Source organism: Macrotis lagotis, chromosome 7, assembly GCF_037893015.1.
Source record: "Macrotis lagotis isolate mMagLag1 chromosome 7, bilby.v1.9.chrom.fasta, whole genome shotgun sequence".
In the NCBI taxonomy this organism is placed as follows: domain Eukaryota; kingdom Metazoa; phylum Chordata; class Mammalia; order Peramelemorphia; family Peramelidae; genus Macrotis; species Macrotis lagotis.
In genome coordinates this window covers 89,467,218-89,490,622 of record NC_133664.1, presented here as the reverse complement: position 1 = coordinate 89,490,622, position 23,405 = coordinate 89,467,218, and positions in this window count along the sequence as shown.

The window sequence follows — 23,405 nt, the reverse complement described above, 5'->3', positions numbered from 1 at the left end:
CACACAGGTTAGGTCTTTCTAAATCTTTGAGGTATAAGAGCTAGATGTTAAAGGTCTTTTCTGGCAACTCAGGGTGAAATTTTAGGGACCTTAGAGTTCTTGATCCTAAGCGGTTTCAGTATGAGCATTGTTGGTTGGTTAGGATCAAGATGGTTATATAGGTTACTGCTTTCTCCCTATACCTATGACTTCTAATGACCCTTAGGCTTTTTGACCATCTTGAGGACTTTTCAGGAGAGTCTTCTAGTTTTTTCCAGTTCTGAAAACCTACAGGCGATACATGTTTTGTCTTTGGTTAAATTGTCACTAACCTTGCTACATGGGTCTCATTTCCTATATTATCTGTGGGATTTTGCATGACTTTTTGTGAAGTAAAAGGGTTGATGAAGTCATTTATTTAGTTACTCACAGGATGTTCTAATCATTATATTCAATTTGGTGTGAGTTTAAGGTATTAGCTGAAATGCATATGTGGAATCTGGATAGTCTTCAGGCAGTCATCCTTGGGAGAAAAAAATCAAGACCCTACACTTTTATTAGTCTCTACACTCCTTAAAACTTCTCTTTATAATGTTTCTTCGTAAACTAACAGTTAAGACTGCTCTCAGAAAAGAGGTTCTTCTCATTTCTCTACAAACTCCTATTGAAAGAGAATTTTAAAACTTTCACTGAGACTATTCACTTCCAGCCAAGGTGGCAGAGAGAAGCCAGGCACTGTCTCCTGATCCTCCCTCAAATATAAATATGAAACAAATTACTTAACAGAAATTCAATCAACAAAACCCACAAAAAGAAGCTAGGAGAAGAAATTCTACCTCAAGGTTTGTCTTTGGGGATTGTGGGCAAGCCAGGAGCAGAAAGCAGAGACTTTACTGGGAGGACAGGACAGAGTGAGAGTCTGAGGACTAGCAGGACTAGCCTGGGATCAGCCGTGGAAGCACTGACTGTGGGAACCATCGTCTGAGAGCCAACTGAGGAGTGGAGGCATTGGCTGTGGGACTGAAGGTCTGGGGCTTAACCAGCAGAGCTAGAGGGCAAGTTCCAGTGTGGAGGGTTGCAGACATCAATCCTCTGGACTCCTCTGGTCAGAAGGACCTCAGACTCCATATTTTTACTTCAGCAAAGTCCTCTTCCCAGAACAAACACATTAACAGCCCCCCTCCCCCCACCTAGGCACAGGCATAGGCAGCAGAGCTCCCTCAGCTGTGAATAGGGAGAGTAATTACAGTGTTCAAGGAGAAAAGTATCTAGCTGTAGCACCCACCCCTTCCAGGCCAAGGGAAAGTGCCTCAAATTAATGTCATAGACACACCAGAGAAAGTCAGTACCCCCTTTTGTCCAGCCCACTTGAAGTTACTAAAGGCAGTGAGTAAAGCCCCTAGGGATCTCAACACCAAACTTCTGTGAACCAGCCCCTCCCCCAACACAAGATCTCAGGAAAATGAAGAAAGTCCATCAGTAAGGGGGATACTAGAAGGTAAAGACTAACTCAAATCTAGAACCTTTGAGGAGAATATGATTTGGTCTCCAGCCTAGAAATACTTCCTTGAAGAAATCAAGAAGGAGTTTAAAAATAAATTGGAAAATCTGGGATAGAAAATTAACACTTTGCAACAAGAAAACAAATCCTCCGAAAATACAATTAGACAAGTGCAAAAAAGAAAATAATTCTATCAAAACCACATTTGGTCAAATGGAAAAATATTCAAAGAACTGACCAATCAGAAAAGGAGTTACAAAAGGTAAATGAAGAAAATTCTTCTCTTAAAAAAAATGGGGGGGGGGGGGCACAGTGAGTACCTGAGTTCAAATACAGCCTCAGACCCTTAGCTGTGTGGCCTTGGGCCACTTAACCCCATTGCCTTGTAAAAAGAAAAAGAAAAAGAAGAGTCTGTGGAAACTAATGACTTCATGAGACAACAAGAATCTATTAAAACCAAAGAATCAAAAAAATAGGAGAAAATGTAAAATACCTCATTGGCAAAACTACTGAGAGACAACCTAAGAATCATTGGTCTTCCTGAGAACATTGAAGAAAAAAAAGCCTGGACTTAATATTACAGGATTTAGTGATGGAAAATTTCCCTGACATCATGGAACCAGAGGGCAAAATAGTTAATGAAATAATACATTGATCTCTGCCATAAAGGATCCCAAAATGAAAACGCCAAGGAATATTGTGGCCAAATTCCAGAACTATCAAAGAGAAAATCCTACAAGCAGCCAGAAAGAAACAATTTAGATAACAAGTAGCCACAGTAAGAATTACACAGGACCTGGCTGCATCAACATTAAGGGACTGAGATGCCAGGAATGCAATATTTTGAAAAGCAAGGGAGCTTGGAATGCAGTCAAGAATTCACCATCCAGCAAAACTGAGCCTTTTCATCAAAGAAAAAAGGACATTTAATGAAATAGGAGACTTATAATAACTTTTCCTGATGAAAGACCAGAGCTTAATATAAAATTTGAACTTCAAACAGGAAATACAAGAGTCACATGAAAAGGTTAATAAAAAGGAAGTAAAGAAAAAACTGCTATCCAATAAGATGAAACTGGCTATATCCCCATCTAGGAGAAAGACTCTAATAACTTTTGAGAATTATAACTCTATTAGAATATATTTAGGCAGAAATGATGGACACTCATAACTTTTCTATGACTGAGAATGATTTAAAAACAATACATCATTAAAAAGGGGGACAGTAAAGAGATGGGAGGATGGAGGAGATTGAATGGGATGAATCTAAATACCTTAAGAGGAGGTACAAAGAACCTAATGCAATAAAGCGGGAGAAGGGAGGAGGTGAGAACCACCTGAATCTTGCTCTCATCAGATTTGTCTTAAAGTTAGCATATACTCAATTAAGTTAAAAAACTTATCTTACCTTTCAAGTATTAAAAGAGGAAAAGGGGGGGGGGATGAAAAGGGGGATGGGGGGAAGGAAAAGGGGGAATCAACAGAAGGAAGGAAGGAAGAATGGGCAAAGGGAAAGGGAAAAGAAAGGGGAGGGGTTGGATATAGGAGGGCAAACACACTGAAGGTGGTGGTATTCAGAAATAAAATACTGGGGACTATGAATAAAGTGACAAAAGGGGGAAAAATACAGAGGGAAGATAGTATTGAGGGTAATTATAACTTTGAGTGTGAATGGGATGAACTCTCCTTTAAAATATAAGAGAATAGCAGAGTGGATTTAAAAAGAGAATTCTACAATATGCTGCTTACAAGAAACTCACTTGAAGCAGAAAGATAGAGTAAAGGTAAAAGGTTGGAGCAAAATATATTTTGCTTCAGCTGAAGTGAAAAAAGCAGGGATAGCAATCCTTATCTCAAAGCAGCTGCAAAAATAGATCTCATCAAAAGAGATAAAGACTAACAAACAGTATCTATATGAAACCATCAATAAGCATTATATGTAATTGGGATAGGCTAGAGGCATTCCCAATAAGATTAGGGTTCGGATGCCCATTATCACCACTACTATTCAATGTTGTATTAGAAATGTTAGCTTCAGCAATAAGAGTAGAAAAAAGAAATCAAAGGAAATAGAATTTAGAAAAGGAAGAGACAAAACTCTCACTCTTCACAGATGACATGATGGTCTACCTAGAGAATCCCAAGAAATCATCTAAAAAACTACTGGAAACAATTAGCAATTTTAGCAAAGTTGCAGGTTATAAAATAAACCCTCATAAATCCTCAACTTTTCTATATATGTCTAGCAAGAAACAGCAGGAAGAGCTAGAAAGAGAAATCCCATTCAAAGTAACCTCAGACAATATAAAATACTTGGGAGTCTATTTGCCAAGACAGAATCTTTTTGGAAACAATTATAAAACACTTCTCACACAAATTAAATCAGATTTAAATAACTGGGTAAATATCAACTGCTCATGGATAGGGAGAGCTAATATAATAAAAATGACAATTCTACCAAAACTAAACTATCTGTTTAGTGCCCTACCAATCAAAATTCCAAAAAATTAATGAGTTAGAAAAAATTGTAAGTAAATTCATATGGAGAAATAAAAAGTCAAGAATTGCCAGGAGCTTAATGAGAAAAAATGCAAACGAAGGTGGCTTAGCACTACCTGATCTAAAATTATATTATAAAGCATCAGTCATCAAAACTCTTTGGTATTGGCTAAGAAATAGAGTGGTGGACCAGTGGAATAGACTAGGTGTAAAAGCAGGAGAGGAGTATAGTAATCTGCTGTTTGATAAACCCAAAGAGTCCAGCCATTGGGATAAAAACTCCCTCTTCTTCGATAAAAACTGCTGGTATAATTGGAAGTTAGTATGGAAGAAACTTAGATTAGACCAACACCTCACACCCTTTACCAAGATAAGATCCAAATGGTTACAGGACATAAGACATAAAAAGCAATACTATAAGCAAATTAGAAGATCAAGGACTAGTCTACCTGTCAGATCTATGGAAAGGGGAACAGTTTATGACTAAGGAAGAGTTGGAGAACATCACTAAAAACCAATTAGATGATTTCAATTACATTAAATTAAAAAGCTTTTGCACAGATAAAACCAATGTAATCAAGATCAAAAGAAAAGTAGTAAATTGGGAAACAATCTTTACAATTAATGATTCTGACAAAGGACTCATTTCTAAAATATACAGAGAACTGAGTCATATTTTTAAGAAAAAAAGCCATTCCCCAATTGACAAATGGTCAAAGGATATGCAAAGGCAATTTACAGATGAGGAGATCAAAGCAATCCATAGCCATATGAAAAAAATGCTCTAAATCATTAATTATTAGAGAAATGCAAATTAAAGCTTCTCTGAGATATCACCTCACACCTCTCAGATTGGCCAGTATGACCAAGAAGGATAATGATCATTGTTGGAAGGGATGTGGGAAATCTGGGACACTATTATTACACTGTTAGTGGAGCTGTGAACTCATCCAACCCTTCTGGAGAGCTATTTGGAACTATGCCCAAAGGGCAACAAAAATGTGCATACCCTTTGACCCAGCAATACCACTACTGGGTCTATACCCTGAAGAGATGAGGAAAAAGGGTAAAAATATTACTTGTACAAAAATATTTATAGCAGCCCTGTTTGTGGTGGCAAAGAATTGGAAATCCAGTAAATGTCCTTCAATTGGGGAATGGCTTAACAAACTGTGGTATAAGTATGTCATGGAACACTACTGTTCTATTAGAAACCAGGAGGGATGGGATTTCAGGGAAGCCTGGAGGGATTTGCATGAACTGATGCTGAGTGAGATGAGCAGAACCAGAAAAACACTGTACACCCTAACAGCAACATGGGAGTGATGTTCAACCTTGAGGGACTTGGTCATTCCATAAGTGCAACAATTGGGAACAAGTTTGGGCTGTCTGCAGAGGAGAGTACCATCTGTATCCAGATAAGGAGCTGTGGAGTTTGAACAAAATACAAGGACTATTCCCTTTAATTTGGAAAAAAAAACAGATATCTTATTGTCTGATCTGGTTACCTCTGAGAATTCTGTTCTCTTTAAGGATATGATTTCTCTCTCATCACACCCAATTTGGAGCAAGGTACAACATGGAAACAAAGTAAAGACTGACAGAGTGCTTTCCGGGGGGGGGGGGGGGGGGGGAAGCAAGATTGGGGGGAAAATTGTAAAACTCAAATAATATCTTTAATAAAAATATTTTAAAAAGCTACTTGAAACTATTAGGAACTTTAGCAACATCACAGGATATAAACCCTCATAAATCCTCAACATTTCCATATGTGACTAGCAAGATGCAGCAAAAAGAGTGAGAAAGAGAAAGTCCATTCAAAGTAACCTCAGACAATATAAAATACCTGGGAGTCTATTTGCCAACTTTTTTGAGAACAATTACAAACACTTCTCACACAAATAAAAATCATATTTAAATAACTGGGCAATATCAACTTGTCATGGATAGGCTGAGCTAATATAATAAAAATGACAATTCTACCAAAACTAAATTACCTGTTTAGTGCCCTACCAAAGTTCCAAAAAATTACTTTAAGAGTTAGAAAAAATTATAATTAATTTCATATGGAGAAATAAAAACTCAAGAATTTCCAGGGATTCAATGAAAAAAAGTACAAAAGAAGGTGGATTAGCCTTACTAGATCTAAAATTATATTATAAAGCATCAGTCATCAAAACTGTCTGGTATTGGCTAAGAAATAGAGTGGTGGACCAGTGGAATAGACTAGGTGCAATAGCAGGAAATGATTATAGTAATCAGCTGTTTGATAAACCAAACCAGCCCAGCTATTGGGATAAAGACTGTCTCTTTAATAAAAACTTTTGGGAAAATTGGAAGTTAATTTGGCAAAAATTTGCATTAGACCAACACCTCACACCCTACAGCAAGAGATCAAAATGAATACAGGATTTATACATAAAAATCAATATTATAAGCAAACTAGAAGATCAAGGAGTAGTATACCTGTCAGATCTATGAAAGGAAAGAATTTATGACAAGGAAGAGATGGAGAACATCATTAAAAACAAATTAGTTGGTGGCTAGGTGGCATAGTGGATAAAGCACCAGCCTTGGAGCCAGGAGTACCTGGGTTCAAATCCGGTCTCAGACACTTATGGGCAACTACATGGCGTAGTGGATTAAGCACCAGCCCTGGAGTCAGGAGTACCTGGGTTCAAATCTGGTCTCAGACACTTAATTACCTAGCTGTGTGGTCTTGGACAAGCCACTTAACCCCATTGCCTTGCAAAGACTAAAAAAAAGAAAAGATAATTTTGATTACATTAAATTGAAAAGCTTTTGCACAGATAAAACCATTGTAACCAAGATCAAAAGAAGTGTTGTAAATTGGGAAACAATTTTTACAACTAGTATCTCTGACAAAGGAATCATTTCTAAAATATACAGAGAACTGACTCAAATTTTCAAAAAAATAATCCATTCCCCAAATGACAAATAGTCAAAGATATGCAAAAGCACTTTACAGATGAGGAGATCAAAGTGATACATGTCATATGAAAAATTGCTCTAAATCATTACTTATTAGAGAAATGCAAATTAAAGCATCTCTGAGGTACCACCTCACACCTCTCAGACTGGACAATATGACCAGAAAGGCCAATGATCAATGTTGGAAGAGATGTGGGAAATCTAGGACACTAATACATTGTTGCTAGAACTGTGAACTCATCCAGCCTTTCTGGAGAACAATTTGGAATTACACCCAAAGGGCCACAAAAATGTGCATACCCTTTGATCCAGCAATACCACTACTGGATCTGTACCCTGAAGAGATGATGAAAAAGGGTAAAAACATCACTTGAACAAAAATACTCATACAAGTCCTGTTTGTGGTGGCAAAGAATTGGAAATTAAGTGAATGCCCTATTAGAGACCAGGAGGGATAGGAATTCAGGGAAGCCTGGAAGGATTTGCATGAACTAATGCTGAGCAAGATGAGCAGAACCAGAAAAACATTGTACACCCTAACAGCAACATAGGGGTGATGATCAACATTGAAGGACTTGCTCATTGCAACAATGAGGGACAATTTTGGGATATCTGCAATGGAGAATACTATCTGTATCCAGAGAAAGACCAAATACTATTTCCTTCAATTTAGAAAAAGAAAACCCATTATCTTATTATATAATTTTGCTATCTCTTATACTTTATTTTTCTTCCTTAAGGATATGATTGCTCTCTCATCACATTCAACTTAGATCAATGTATGACATGGAAACAAAGACTAGCAGACTACCTTCTGTGGAGGGTTAGGGACAGAAGCAAGAATAGGGGGAAAAATTGTGAAACTCACAATAAATAAAATCTTTCTGAAAAAAAAGAGATAAGGAAGGAAATTATATCCTCCTAAAAAGTACCAAGACAATAAATTTTAATACCAAATAAGTATTCACCCAATGGTATAGCATCCAAATTCTTAGAGGAGAAGTTACAGGAAAACATAGAAAGCAAAACTCTACTAGTGGGAGACCTCAACCTCCCACTCTCAGATTTGGATAATTCAAATCATGAATTAAACATGGAAATTAAGGAGGTAAATAGAATGTTGGAAAACCTAGGCATGATAGACTTATGGAGGAAACTGAATGGGGATAGCAAGAAATATACTTATTTTTCTGCGGCAAATGGCATTTACACAAAAATTGACCATGTACTAGTGCATAAAACCCTAATAATTGCAGGAAGGCAGAAATAGTGAATACATGTTTCTCACATCATAATACAATAAAAATCACGTGCAATATTGGGCCAGGGAGACCCAAAACTATTTGGAAACTAAATAATCTCATTTAAAGAATGAGTGGATCAAACAACAAATTATAGAATTATTTCATCCTAGATAATGAAACAACATAACAAAACTTATGGGATACACTCATGGCACATGTAAGGCTATATATTTTTCAGTGCTTACATGAATAAATTAAATAAAGAGGAAATCAATGAACTAAATATGCAGCTAAAAAATTAAAGAAAAAATTAAAAACCCCCAATTAAATACCAAAATAGAAATTCTAAAAATTAATGGAGTAATTAATAAAATTGAAAGCAAGAAAACTGTTGAACTAATAAAACCAAGAGTTGATTTAATAAAAAAATAAAATTTATAAATCTCTGGTTAATTTCATTAAAAAAAATAACCAAATTGCTAGTATCATAAATGAAAAAGGTGCACTCGCCACCAATGAAGAGAAAATTAAAGTAATAATTCAGAATTATTTTACCCAATTATATGCCAATAAATTTGATAATCTAAGTGAAATGGATGAATATTTACAAAAATATAAGTTGCCCAGGTTTAATGAAGAGGAAATTAAATACCTAAATAACCCTATCTCAGAAAAAGAAATTCAACAAGCCATTATTGAACTCCCTAAGAAAAATCTCCAGGGCCAGATGGATTCACAAGTGAATCCATCAAACATTTAAGCAACAATTGGTTGCAATTCTATATAAACTCTTTGGACAAATAGGTGAAGATGGAACTCTGCCTAACTCTATGACACCAATATGATGTTGATATCTAAACCAGAAAGAGTCAAAATGCAGAAAGAAAACTATAGACCTATCTCCCTGATGAATATAGATACAAAAATCTTAAAATCTTAGAAAAATGATTACAGCAAGTTATCACTAGGATAATACATTATGTCCAAGTAAGATTTATCCCAGGAATACAGGGTTGGTTCAATATTAGGAAAACTGTTAGGTTTGTTATTGATATAATTAATTATACTATCAGAAATCTTATGTTTATATCAAAAGATGCTGAAAAAGCTTTTGACAAAATACAGCACCCATTCCTACTAAAAACACTAGAGAGCATAGGAATAAATGAATTGTTCCTTAGAATAATAAGCAGTATCTATCTGAAACCATCAACAAACATAGAGGCATTCCCAATAAAATCAGGGGTGAAACAAGGATGCCTATTATCACCACTACTATTAAATATTGTATTAGAAATGTTCACTTCAGCAATAAGAGAAGAAAAACAAAAATTGAAGGAATTAGAATTGGGAAGGAAGAGATGTGGTGGTACACCTAGAGAAATCCCAAGAAATAATCTAAAAAACTACTTGAAACTATTAGCAACATCACAGGATATAAAATAAACCCTCATAAATCCTCAAAATTTCTATATATGAGTAGCAAAATGCAGCAGAAAGAGCTTGAAAGAGAAATCCCATTCAAAGTACCTTCAGACAATATAAAATACTTGGGAGTCTACCTGCCAAGGCAGACTCAGAAACTTTTTGAAAACAATTATAAAACACTTCTCATACAAATAAAATCAGATTTAAATAACTGGGCAAATACCAACTTCTCATGGATAGGCTGAGCTAATATAATAAAAATGACAATTCTACCAAAACTAAATTACCTGTTTAGTGCCCTACCAATCAAAATTCCAAAAAATTACTTTAAGAGTTAGAAAAAATTGTAATAAATTCATATGGGGAAATAAAAAGTTGAAAATTTCCATGGATTTGATGAAAAAAAGTGCAAAAGATGGATTTAGATGTACATCTAAAATTATAAAGCATCAGTCATCAAAACTGTCTGGTATTGACTAAGAAATAGAGTGGTGGATCAGTGGAATAGACTCGGTGCAAGAATCAGAAATGATTATAGTAATTTGTTGTTTGATAAAGCCAAAGAGTCCAGCTATTGGGATACAAACTCTCTCTTCAATAAAAACTGTTGGGAAAATTGGAAGTTAGTATGGCAGAAACTTGGATTAGAACAACACCTCATACCCTACACCAAGATAAGATCAAAATGAATACAAAATTTATACATAGAAAAACAATGTTATAAGAAAACTAAGAGATCAAGGAATAGTTTACCTGTCATATCTATGAAAAGGGAAGCAGTTTATGACCAAGGAAGAGATGGAGAACATCATTAAAAACAAACTAGATAATTTTGACTACATTAAATTAAAAAGCTTTTGCACAGATAAAACCACTGTAACCAAGATCAAAAGAAATGTTGTAAATTGGGAAACAATTTTTACAACTAGTATCTCTGACAAAGGAATCATTTCTAAAATATACAGAGAACTAAAATTAAAAAAAAAAACCAAGCCATTCCCCAATTGCCAAATTGTCAGAGGATATGCAAAGGCAATTTATAGATGAGGAAATCAAAGTGATCCATAGTCATATGAAAAATTGCTCTAAATCACTACTTATTAGAGAAATGCAAATTAAAGCATCTCTGTGGTACCACCTCACACTTCTCAGACTGGTCAATGTGACCAGAAAGGACAATGATCAATGTTCAAAGGGATATGGGAAATCCGGGATATCTAACTAATACCTGGTTGGTGGAGCTGTAAACTTACTCAACTTTTCTAGAGAGTAATTTAGAATTATGCAGAAAGGGCAACAAAAATGTGCATACTCTTTGATCCAGCAATACCACTACTGGGCCTATACCCTGAAATGATGATGAAAAAGGATAAAAACATCACTTGTACAAAAATATTTATACCAGTCCTGTTTGTGGTGGCAAAGAATTGGAAATTGAGTAAATGTCCATCAATTGGGGGATGACTTTATAAACTGTGGTATATTGTTATTGAACACTATTGTTCTATTAGATACCAGGAGGGATGGGAATTCAGGGAAGCCTGGAAGGATTTGCATGAACTGATGCGGAGTGAGATTAGCAGAACCAGAAGAACATTGTATATCCTAACAGCAGCATGAGGGTGATGATCAACCTTGAAGGACTTGCTCATTCCATCAGTGCAACAATTGGACACAATTTAGGGATATCTGTGATGGAGAATGCCATCTGTATCCAGAGAAAGAATTGTGAAGTTTGAACAAAGATCAAAGATTATTACCTTTAATTTAAAAAAAAAGTTATCTTATGTAATCTTGCTATCTCTTGTATTTTATTTTTCTTCCTAAGGATATGATTTCTCTCTCATCACATTCAACTTAGATCAATGTATACCATGGAAACAATATAAAGACTAGCAGACTGCCTTCTGTGGGGGGTGGGGGGGAGGTAAGCAAAATTAGGGGAAAAATTTTTAAATTCAAAATAGATTTAAAAAAACTCACTGATTACAGAAGGCAAATATTGGTTGTGTTGAAACAATAACTCTCCTAGCTTCTCTTCTTCTTAATGGCAGTAGCTTCTCTAGATGTTTTTGAAGCAGGGGTTACTCAAGGAGAATATGATATTGAAAGCAACCATTTTCATTTCCATATTTTTAACATAAGCAATGACAGCATTCATTGCTACTTACTTTAGGCTGTGGATGTGTTGAAGTTCTCAATGATAAGTAGACTATTTTTCTCAGATGTTGCCAGAGGGAGGGAGATACCAAGTTACTGTTAGATATCTTAAGCAGTTTCTGGTATTCCCCAATATCATCTTCATCCACAAGTCAACAGGCAGGCAATAGGAAGGAATTACATGCTTAGACTCTTCTGTAATGCTTTTCAGAACTTAACCATGAATTTAGAACCACAATTTAAAATAGTATCGGAAGTTACACAATTTTCAAGGTTGAGAGCAGGGAATTAAATGTCAATTTAAAAGTGGTCAACCACTTTCAATATTCCTACCAGGCCATCTGGAAACATTTCTTAAAAGCTAGTCTGCATGTCTTTCCCTAGGGTTTCATTTCTTTGACAGGTTTGACAGGTTTTTCCAACCACTAACATACATAGCATCACATTCTCAATTCAATCTGGCCAGTATTCATTTTGGAGATACAGATTAAGCATCCTTTGAGGCAGCTAAGTTTTGTTAAAGATCTTTGGATGAACTACCATAATTCCCCAAGTATAAGACACTCCCATGTATAAGACACACCTTAATTTGGGGGCCTGAAATTTGGAAAAAAAATGTATTACATAAAATGATTGAACTTGTTTTATTCATCATCAAATTGATACAACTCCTCATCACTGTCAAAACTCTCATCCATTAATTTATCCTCATCTGTGTTTGATGATGAACCACTGTCTTAGGAACAACTTTAACCACTCTCCTGCCTGTGTTCTGGTCTGTTGACCACAAACACTCCTTGGGCAGTACATGGACACATGCTTAATCCATTCCGTTTCATGAACCTGAAGCACTATTGTGTCCTCCTTTGAAATCAGTCACTTCTTTTTCATCAGTAATTCTTCTGTCTTCCTGCTGAACCATCTTTATGGACACAGGAATTCCATTGGCCTTCTTCTGCCAGGGCATTTTTAGTTGTGTTTCTTCTTCTAGTAGCCAGTCTAGGATCATTTTCTCAGTTGGAGGAGGACAAAAGTGATGTTGGCAGCATGATTTCCATTCATTTTTGCAAACTGGATCACTTTGAACTGGAATTCAGCACTATATAAAAATCTTTTCTGTGCCATTTCTGGGCAGAACATGGCAAAATGTAACCTAAAATATCGATACCAAATTCAAAGCAATGAGCATAAAGACAAGTGCTGAAAAAGTGGGAAATGCAAGTAAAAAAAAAATCTACAACCACGGCATAAGACTCTCCCAATTTTTAGACCCCACATTTTTCTAAAAAGGATGCATCTTATACATGGGGAGATGCAGTAACTAGCATTAATTTTGTAAGGTTAATCTGGTTGAAGTTCGCGTAGACTGCTGAAGAAACCAGTCATTCATGCCAGCTGGAAAGAGTACCTGCAGTGCCAGCTCCCCTCTGGTCTGGCATTCTTGAGCTAGTTATTCTGCTGCAGGTTTTGGAATGAGCTGAGGACTAGACCTGAGACATGCCCTGCTCCTGTGGTCAGAACCACTTAACTGCAGTTCACTTCTTTTTTTTTAGGTTATTTTTTTTTTTGCAAGGCAAATGGGGTTAAGTGGCTTGCCCAAGGCCACACAGCTAGGTAATTATTAAGTGTCTGAGACCGGATTTGAACCCAGGTACTCCTGACTCCAAGGCTGGTGCTTTATCCACTACGCCACCTAGCTGCCCCTAACTACGCCACCTAGCTGCCCCAACACCACCTAGCCGCCCCTCACTTCTGAACTTAACTCATGACTCATATAGTGATAGAATTTTTCTCATTTGATCTTTATAACAACCCTGGGAAATAGATGATGTTATTATTTCCATTTTACAGATTAGGAAATGGGCAAACAGAGTTTAAGTAACTTAAGTAACTTAGCCAAAGTCACACTACTAGTATTTGAGACAAGATTTGATTCTTGATTCTTACCCTAGCTCTATCCACAGTGCCACCTTACTGTCTAGGTAATAGAAAAATGAAATGGTCTTTGCCCTCTATAAGCTCAGAAAATATAAATGAGATAAATTAACATATAAAGGAGAATTCCATCCATGACAGACAGAACAGTCATATTGTTACTTAGGTTCTGTCAGAGAAAGCATCAGGTTTGATGATGGCAAGGACCCAAAGGACTTTGAGGAACTAATAGCATAGATGTGTCAGCAACCAGTGGAGAATAGGTATCTAGCACCTGATGGGAACTGGGCAATGGGGAATTTATGGCAGGTGGGAGAATGGAAGGTTTTTCAATTTTAATCCATGGTATCAAATAGTGGTGCTTGTGGTTCTTATGTAAAGTAGTAAAGAAGAAAAAACTTCTGTGGACCTTAGGGTATTATTTAGTCCAGGTCATTCAAAAAACTTAAGCTCTTGAGCACTTCCTAGGTGGGGAGAATCTAGGAAGATCCTTCCCAATCTCCCTCTGAAAAAAAAAAACCTTTAAATGAAGCCTCTAAATAGACACTAAGGGGGGACAAAACCCACAAAAAAGACAGAATGAAACCATTTTTCAGCTCAAGATAACTTGAAAGAATTTCAGAAAAGGTCTGTCCAATGTAGGTAAAAGGGGAATGCAGCCCAGAATAGGCAGGGGAACTGGGAAGGCTCTTGACTACAGGGTAGCTCAGTAATAAAAAACACTTGAGTTGCAGACCTGCAGCGAGGGCCACAGACCAGCAGTGAGGGGCCCCAGTCCCAGAAGACCCCAGAACACTGCTAGAACAAGTGGGACTGGGTTGGACTACCCCAATACAGACAGCAATCCCCCATGGCACCTGTGATCTCATGGAGGTAAGTCAGGAATCAAACCCATGGCCCCACTATATAAAATTTGGCACTGTACTTACTTGTGTCCCAGAAGCAAAGCTCAAAAGAGCTAACTATAGAAAGCTAGTTTGGTAACAGAGAAGATCAAAATGCCATCTCAGAAAAAGGAAAGCAGTGACAAAAGTCAGCCTCAAAGGGATTATGAATTATCTCAAATGTAAAACATCCTCTTGGAAGAATGCAAAAAGGTTTTAAAAACCAAAGAAGAGAGGAAGAAGGAGAAATGAGAGTCATGCAATAGAATTATGAAAAACTAAAAACGGAAGCACACAAATTAAAGAAAGTAAAACCTTTAAAAGTCAAACTGACCAAATGGAAAAAGAAAACTTCCTTTAAAAGTAAAATTGACCAATTGAAAAAGGAAACATAAAAGTTAACTGAAGAAAATAAATACTTTTTAAAAACTGGAAACCAATGACTAGAAAAAAAAAGTAAAGTACTTCTTAGGAAAAAATGACTGACCTGAAAAATAGATCCAGAAGAGATAATTTATAAATTTTGGTCTACCTGAAAGCCATGATTTTAACAAGGGCCTAAACAATATTTTTCAGGAAATTATCAAGGAAAACTGTCCTAATATTATAAAACAGGAAGATAAAATAGTCTTTGAAAGAATCAACCAATCGCCTCCAGAAAGAGATCCAAGGAATATTGTAGTTACAATTGAGAATTATTAGCTAAAGGAAAAAATATGACAAACAAAAAGAAACAATTCAAATATAAAGGATCCATGGTCAGGATTACACAGGACTAGACAGTTTCAAATTTAAAGATCTGGAGGGTATGGAATATATTCTGGAGGGGAAAAGAGCTTGGATTACAAGCAAGAATCAACTATTCTGTAAATTCAGTATATTATTTTAGAGGAATAGATGGACATTCAACTAAATAGAGGATTTTTAAATGTACCTGATAAAAAGAAATGAATTGAGCAGAAAATTTGATCTTTAATTATAAAACTTGAGATGCATAAAAGGGTAAATGGAAAGAAAAAATGAACAGGCAGCTTCCAGAGAAAGAAATTAAAGCTATCTATAGCCATAGTTTAAAATGCTTTGAACCATTGTTGATTAGAGAAATTGCAAACCAAACCAGGTCTGAGGTACCATCTCACACCTATCAGTGACTAAAATGACAAAAAAAGGAAAATGACCAATGTTGGAAGGGATAGGGGAAAAACTGGGTACCCTTTGATCCAGCAATACTATTAGATCTGAATCCCAAAGGGATCATAAAAAGACATGCACATGTACAAAAGATATAACAACTCTTTTTATAGTGCCAAGGAATTGGAAATTGAAGGGATGCCTAAAAATTGAGAAATGGTGGAACAAATTATGTTATATGAATGAGATGGGGTATTATTATTATTCTATGAAATCTTGAGCAGGTGGACATCAGAAAAGCCTGGAAAATCTTGCATGAACTGTTGGCTGAGTGAAGTGAGCAGAACCAGGAGAACATTGTACACATTAACAACAACACTGTATGATGGTCAACTATAATGAACTTAGCTCCTCCCAGCAGTTCAGTGATCAAAGAACAATTCTGAGAAATTTAGTCTTATTTTATATTTGACTAATTGTATTTTCCAATGATTTGTTTTCTTGTTGCAAGGTATTAATTGTCTCTCCCAAATTTTCCAGTTGATTTTTAAACTCCTCCCTTATTTCTTCAAGGAAGTCTTTCTGTGCTGGAGACCAGATCATAATCTCCTCAGAGGTTCTAGGACTCTCTGAGTTAGGGTCTTTTCCTTCCAAGAATTTTTCTATGGATCCACCTTTCCACTGACCTTTCTTCATTTTGCTAAGACCTTGAGTTGGGAGAACAGCTGGTTCACAGAGTTTTGGTGTTGGGATCCACAGAGGCTTTACTCACTGAGTGCAATATTTCCAGTTGGTCAGTAGGGAGTACTAGAGGATTTGCTCACTGAGTGCAATTTCTCTGGCTGGCCAGTAGAAGGTGCTAGTTGCTTTCTCTGGAGTGTCTGTGACCTTGATTGATTGAAGCCTTCCCTTAGCCTGGAGGGAGTGATTGAAGCTGTTAAATACGTTTGTCTTCCTTCAATGGTGGGCTCTACCCTGGGGTGAGGTCATCCCTCTCCCTATTGTCAGCTGAGTTGGTTCTTCTGCTCATACACCTGTGCCTGGGGGCAGAAGTAGTCTGTAATTGTTTGTTCTGGGAAGAGGCCTCAGCTGCAATGAAGACATGGACTCAGAGTTCCTCAGACCCTAGGAGCCCAGGGATGCTGTCCACAGCTCTCCTGCAGCAGAACTCTTCCCCCCAGCCCTGTCGGCAAGCTCCAAAGGGTCAGCGCCAACACCAATGCCTCTGCTCCCTAGTAGACCCAAGCCCCCATGGTCTAGCCCTGCCGCTGATCAAGCAGGTCTGGCACTTGGGCCCTCAGGCTCCTGGGGCTCCAATCCAGTCACTAATCAGGCTGATCCTTGACTGATCTGTCCTCTGCACAGGGACTCACCCATGGCTGCAGAAGCTAGATGTTCTTTCTCCAGGCTTTTCTTTCTTGGTTTTGTGGATCGGATTTCTGTTAAGAGGTTTGTTTTATATCATAGATGGGGAAAGATCAGGAGACTTTAGAACTGTGCCTGTCTTCTCTCCACCATCTTGGATGGAAGTCCAAAAAACAATTCTAAAAGACTTAGGATAGAAAATGTCATCCATATGCAGAGAAAAATCTAAGAAGTCTGAATGCAGATCAAAGCTTAATATTTTTGCTTTTTTAGAGCTTGTTTTATTTTTTCTTTTTCATGTTTTTCCCTTTCACTCTCATTCTTCTTCTACCATGTGATTAATATGGAAATATGTTAAACATGATTGTGTATGTGTGACCTATATACTATTATTTATTATCATGGGGGAGGGGATAGAAAGGAAGGAGATAGAAAAATAGAACTCAAAAGCTTACAAAAAGAAAAATGTTGAAAACTATTTTTGTATGTGATTGAAAAAATAATGTAACATTCAAAAACAAATAAAAATAAAGACTAAGCTCTCATCTGTAGATCCTGTATTTGATTTTCATAGAGATAACACTTTAATTGTCATAGTCATATGAGATGTGAATTGGTCCAATTGTTCTATAAAGCAATTTAAAATTGACTTAAATGTCTATATCCTTTGACCTAATGATTTTATTGTTGTATCCCATATATATCTAAATATTCATAGCACTTACCTGAGATACTCTAAAACTTGGGAAGGGGGAAAAGGGAGAAAAGCAGACCCATATAATACTGAATAGATGAATTTCATAATATTTACATACCACAGTGAATATGAAAAATTTGGAGAAGCACAGAAAGTACTTTATAAACTGATACAGAATTAGAATCAAGAAAACAATTTGCACAATGACAACAATAACAATGGGAAATAGAGAAAAACCACAAATGAATGTTGGGTTTTTATTTATAGAATCCTGAATAGGTAAAAAACTGGAGCCTGTTTATGGAGCTAGCAAAAAATTGGTATCTTTTTGTGGTTTTTAATTAGGCTATATGCACTGGTTCCAAATGCCACTCCAGACTCTAAACGTAGCATTTCTGCACCATGCTGGGTTTTGAACTAGCCAGTATTTTCCTTATACAAATAATGAACAAAGAATAGCTTCTGCTCTGGCTTGTCTGTAATCAAACATCTGTGTTGTACTTGCACACATCTGTCAAGGTGCTGGATCAGTCCCTCTACAGACAGTACCACCTGCCATTGCTGCTATTTGTGATGGACTGGGATTGCTGGAAGAGCATAATTTGAAAGTCACCTGTTTGTTCTTCGTCACTATCTTCTCCTTCCCTGCCCTTTCCTATCTAAGAACTGTTGTTCAGAAAGATGTCAATATGAAATCTGATGATACCTAAGTATTATACAATACTGTAGGTTCTGTAAACTTTTCTACCATCTTCAAAACCACAGATATTTACAGTTTTCTTTGTTTTGGGGGTGGGACATACAGGCTTCAGAAGTGAGGATACAACGCACATCATAGGAAAGATCATTTGGTTGACCATCTCTTTGTCCAAGAAAAATGTCAAATTTGTCAATAAACAGAAATTTGTGTTTCACAGCATTGAAATTGGAGTAGGGAGCTCTGGATTTGAATCTTGGCATTAATTATGAGCAAGATCATCCATTATTCTGAGCTAGTTACCTCTTCTGTAAAATAGGGTTACTAATTTCACTATCTCATAACAATTGTTGTGAGAAAAGCACCCAAAATACTTTTTCTTAAAAAAAAAGTTTATGCCTTATGACCAAAGAAGAGATAGAGAACATTATGAAATGCAAAATGGATATTTTGAATACATTAAATTAAAAAGGTTTTGAACAAAGTCAGTACAACCAAGAGCAGAAGAAAAGCAGAAAACTGGGTAATGATTTTTACAGCCAGTTTTTCTGATAAAGAGCTCATTTCTAAACTATATAGAGACTGGAGACAAATTTAAGAGAATAAAAGTCACTCACCAATTGATAAATGATTAAAGGATATGAGCAGGTAATTTTCAGTTAAAGCTATCTTTAGTCATGTGAAAGGACCTCAGAAACCAGTACCCTATCTTGCCAGGTAATCCTCAGCATCTTCCTTAGGACAATTTAAATGGAAGTGATCCTGCCCTCAACCAAACACTACCCCATTCTTAGCTCAGGGGTGTCTGAATCCCTTGCTCCTGTTAAACTGCCATATTAGCACAGCCCTGTAAGCAGGAGATTTTGTGTCATAGGCAAATAATTTTCTCATTGGGATAGCATGAAAGATTTTGTGCTCCAGTGTCCCAGTCATCATCCCCTCTTGGCACAGAAATATTGGATTATCAGAAATCTTCTTTAGCTCTTCTTGTCATGGATGGGTGCAGTCCCCAAGAACTAGCAGTGCTTACACATCAGAGTGAAAGTCTACATGAGCCAGGAGGAAGCATATTTTAAAACTTCTAGAAGAAAAATCTTTCAGATTAAGAGAAGCAAGAAAGGAGGGAACCAAAATTATGGAGGAAAGGCAGTGAATCCCTTAAACTCTCCCCCTAACCACTCCAAATACCTTTAAATAAAGATTCTAAACAAATTCTAGAGTGAAACAATTTTCCAGTCCAAAACAATTTGTAAGATCTTCATCTAAAAATAGTTAGAAAGGACCTTCAGTGCAGCCCAAGATGAGCCAGAGTAAAGTGGCTCCAGGCATCCAGGAATAGCCTGAAGGGTGCCTGGGTCCATGACAAGAGGGTTGGTTTCCAGACCTCTTAGCCCAGGGATTGTCAAGGACAGTTGGAAAACTCAACAAGAAAATTCTGCTGCACCAGAGAGAAAGGGGAACATACTTCAATGCAAGCCTCAGCACAGAACTAGCCCCAAAGCACCAGGAACTGGCCTGTGGAGCCACCAGCTAAGGAACCACCTAGCAGCCATTTCTAGAGTGTTCAGCACACAAATGATAAGGGGTTGAGTAAAGGTCCTTTGCCATCCCTGAGGCAGGAGTCTGTTGCTTCACCCATAATCTGATTTGGGTTACAGTCTAAGGCCCCAGGCTCAGGAAAAGGAGCAGAAGGAAAACAGCTTACTGTCTGCAGTGAATCTAGAAAAAATAACTACAAAAACCTCAAAAGCTTGGGACAGTTCACCCTCCACCCTGGAAGCAGAGTCCCACTTTCATAAAGAGTTAAAATCAGAGGGGAGCCAAGACAGCAACAGAAGAAGAGCCTGCTCTCTCTCTATATTTCAAAACTCATAAAATAATGACTAACTAAATTTTTGAGAGACAGAACCCACAGAAAGATCCAGTGAGGCAATTCTCCAGAACAAGGTTATCTGGAAAATAGTGGAAAGGCCCCACTCCACAGGGTTAGAGGGGCAGCCCACCACAGTGAAGGACTTCAGCCTCCTGGGGACAGGCTCAGGGCACCTGGGAGCTACAGCTCATGGCAGTCAGGGCAGTTTCCTAACCTTCCCCCAAGCATGACTTGGAAGATCAGCCAGAGCCAGCACATGAAGCCCAGTCCTCAGGGTGCTCAGTAAGCAGAGGTGGCCTAGCAACCCAAATCCAGGAAACAGAAGCAAGCATAGTTGGTAAGCAGGAGCCCCCAGGCAACTGAGCCTTGAGTGCTCAGCCTACTAAAGGTAGGAGAGTGGAGAGAGACTTCTGAGGTCTGTCCTCTGAACCTGGAACAGGACTCTGGGGCTCTGACCACATTCAGATCCTGATCACAGTCTAGGCCTCCCATAGAACAGCAGCCCCCCTCCCCATGTCAACCCTGTGGCAGAGGAGTGCACTTGTGGTCATTCACCGACCAGGAGGGAAGACAGAGCTTCATAAAGGGAGATCGTTGTGGGGGTAGGGTGTCCCAATAATACTTAAAAGCTCAGGAAGCACCCTAGAATCAGGCACAGGCTGGGGAAATGAGTAAACAGAAAAAAGAGGAATACCATTGAGAAATACATTGCCTATTATCCCCCCGCAAAAGATCAAAATATTCAATCTGAAGATGAGGAAGTACAAGCTCCTGCATGTAAAGACTGCAAGAAAAACGGAAATTGGGCTCAGTCTATGACAGAGCTCAAAAAAGATTTTGAAAATCAAGTAAGGGAGATAGAAGAAAAATTACAAAAAGAAATGAGAAAGATGCAGGAAAAACATGGGAAAGAAGTCAGCAGCTTAGTCAAGGAGATCCAAAAAATGCTGAAGAAAATAACATGTTAAAAACCAGCATAGGTCAAATGGATAAAACAGTTCAAAAAGTTATTAAGGAGAAGAATGCTTTAAAGAGCAGAATTGGCCAAATGGAAAAAGAGATGAGAAAGCTCTCTGAGGAAAACAAATCCTTCAGCTCTAGAATGGAGCTAAAGGAAGTTGTTGACTTTATGAGAAGTCAAGACATAATAGTACAACACCAAAAAAATTAAGAATTAGAAGAAAATGTGAAACATCTCATTGAAAAAACAACTGATCTGGAAAACAGATTCAGGAAAGATAATTTAAAAATTATTGGGATAGGGGCAGCTAGGTGGCGTAGTGGAGTAGTGGATAAAGCACTGGCCCTGGAGTCAGGAGTACCTGAGTTCAAATCCAGTCTCAGACACTTAATTATTGCCTAGCTGTGTGGCCTTGGGCAAGCCACTTAACCCTGTTTGCCTTGCAAAAACCTAAAAAAAAATTATTGGGATACCTGAAAGTCACGATCAGGAAAAAAGCCTTGACATTATTTTTAAAGAATTCCTACAGGAAAATTGCCCAGATATCCTAGAAGCAGAGGGCAAAATAGAAATTAAGAGAATCCACTGATCTCCCCCGGAAAGAGATCCAAAAAAACAACCCCCAGGAATATTATAGCCAAGTTCCAGAACTCCCAAGTCAAAGAGAAAATATTACAAGCAGCCAGAAGGACACAATTCAAATATCATGGAACTGCAGTCAGGATCACACAGGACTTAGCAGCAACTACATTAAAGGCTCGTAGGACTTGGAATATAATATTCCAGAAGGTAAAAGAGCTTGGAATGCAACCAAGGATCAACCACCCAGCAAAACTGAATGTCCACTTCTAGGGAAAAAGATGGACTTTCAATGATCCAGGGGAATTTCAAATGTTCTGATTAAAATGGCCAGAGATGAACAAAAAGTTTGATCTTCAAATACAGGACTCAGGTGAAGCATAGAGAATGGAGGAGAAGGGTAAAATATGAGGGACTTAATGATGATGAACTGCATGTATTCCTGCATAGAAAAATGATACTGATAATACTCATAAGAAACTTCTCATTTAATAGAGCATGTAGAAGGAGCTTTTATAGATGAAGCACAGGAGAGATCTGAATTTGAAGATATAATATATTGTAAAAATGGAGTCAATGGCTAAAAGGGAAATGTAATGGAAGTAAGAGAAAGGAGAGGTGGAATAGACTAAGATAGTTCAAAAATAAGTTTTTTTATTACAAGGAACCATTGCAATGATATGGAAAGGGGGAAGGAGAGGGGGGAATGAGGGAATCTTCGTTCTTATAACAGATGGCTCAGAGAGGAAACAGCATATATACTCAGTGGGGTATAGACATCTAGAATAAGAAGGAGAGAAGGGGCACGGAGGGGAAGGGAGGAATGTAAGTGTTGGAGGAGAGGGTGGACTGTGGGGGACAGTGATCAGATATAACACATTTTCTTTTTTACTTCTTATAAGGGGCTGGGATTGGATGACCCATTCAGTACCACAGGGCTGGGTGGTTGCTGGACTTTATGGGTGGTATGTGGGCTCGGGGCCTCTTGTTCCCAGGGCTGGTGATCAGTCTGCTGTGCCACTCAGCTACCCTACAGCACATTTAAGAAGAGGGACAGAGTGAAACGATAGAGAAAATAAAGTTTATGGTAGTGGGGAAGTATGAATGGAGGGAGTTGCGATCAGCAATGGCAACAGTGGAAAAATATGGAAGTAGCTTTTGTGATGGACTTATCATAAAAAATGTTCTCCACCTGTGACAGAGTTGGTGGTGTTGGAACACAGACTGAAGCACATTATTATTATTATTATTATTATTATTATTATTACTATTAGTGTGTTTTGCAGGGCAATGTGGTTGGGGTGGCTTGCCCAAGGTCACACAGCTGGGTGATTATTGGGTGTCTGAGGCCAGATTTGAGTTCGGGTGCTCCTGACTCCAGGGCCAGTGCTCTGTCTACTGTGCCACCTAGCTATGCCTATTATCATTTTTTAATTTTAATTTTTTCTCTTTCCTTTATTTCCCATGATGGTCTATATTTTGGGGGGAGGGGTATTATGTTTACTCTTAAACAAGAATAT